At 38.8% G+C, this 1,171-nt stretch overlaps 1 protein-coding gene across 1 annotated transcript in view; it reads right to left on the bottom strand.

Annotated features, from left to right (window-relative positions):
* LOC104720731 (brefeldin A-inhibited guanine nucleotide-exchange protein 1) overlaps nucleotides 1-1,171 on the bottom strand; it is a 12,128-nt gene that overhangs the window by 4,357 nt on the left and 6,600 nt on the right. The gene's annotated exons all lie outside the window — the stretch shown is intronic.

Raw genomic sequence — 1,171 nt, 5'->3', positions numbered from 1 at the left:
GAAACATAAAACTAAAACACATGATATTAAGGTTAGTATGCCTTAAAATGCTTCATCTCTCTGTTCTTATACCTTGAAAACCGGATGTGAGGACAGCAAATACAGAAAGAAACAACTGATTTTCATAAGAAGAAACTTACTTTAACAGCATCGACATTCTTTTGCTTCATATCTCCTGCACAATGGAGATTTGTGAACTTGGCCATGGAAGTGACAAATGCATCTCTTTGCGTTTGCATACCCATAACTGCTGTAATATGAACGGCGTACCGAAAGCCTCGTAAGCATTCAACTGCAGCAAGCCTGTCATCACTCTGATCAAGTGTCACGCTGAATGCGGCAAGCATTGGTCCCCATGAAACTTCAACCATAAAACGCAATATTGCAACGTCTGTAACGACATGGTAAGCTGATCTACAAAAGAGGAAAAAAAATCCAATTCATGAGATTCATGTTAGGACTTCAGATCCTAACATTCGTCCACGTATTTGTCAACCCTAATCCTTTTAGAAAGATAGTTTCTCAGGCAAAAACAATTTCAGAGACAAAAATGAACTAGGGAAACTAAAGGGTACGTATTGTTTATCCACGTTAAAGGAAAACCTGGTTTCAGCTTAGTTCGCTAATTTTGCAGGTAGGTAGTTTCTCAGGTAAACACAATTTCAGAGACAAAAATGAACAAGGGAAAGTAAAGGGTAAGTATTTCATCAACGTGTTCATCAACGTTAAAGGAAAACCTGGTTTCAGCTTAGTTCGCTAATTGTGCAGGTAACCTGACTCGCTCAGCAGCATCATAGTAAGAACAATCACTCAATAAAAACCTTCATTTGAATACAATTTTCTAATCACTACTACGTAGTGCTATCGTCTCCTGCCACTCTCTCCAAAGAATAAGAGCCTAAGCACCTCATTTCACAGTAGACTCTAAATAAGATAAATGAGCTTACTCTGATTTTCCAGACTTCGACCTGAACTTTTCTTGAATATGCTTTATAAGAAGACCATTAGCTCCGACTGCCTTTTCTTCTGTCTGTGTCCAATAAACCAGATTGAGTATACCGTCCAGACCCAGTAGTTTATTCAAGCCATTGGACTGCCTGCTTTCTGGGGCAGAAGAATCAGAACTCATCTTTATTTCATTTATGACAACTTGGTCATAAAGCGCACCAAG

Source organism: Camelina sativa, chromosome 12 (assembly GCF_000633955.1).
Source record: "Camelina sativa cultivar DH55 chromosome 12, Cs, whole genome shotgun sequence".
Lineage (NCBI taxonomy): Eukaryota > Viridiplantae > Streptophyta > Magnoliopsida > Brassicales > Brassicaceae > Camelina > Camelina sativa.
This window is presented reverse-complemented; position numbering and strand designations above follow the sequence as displayed.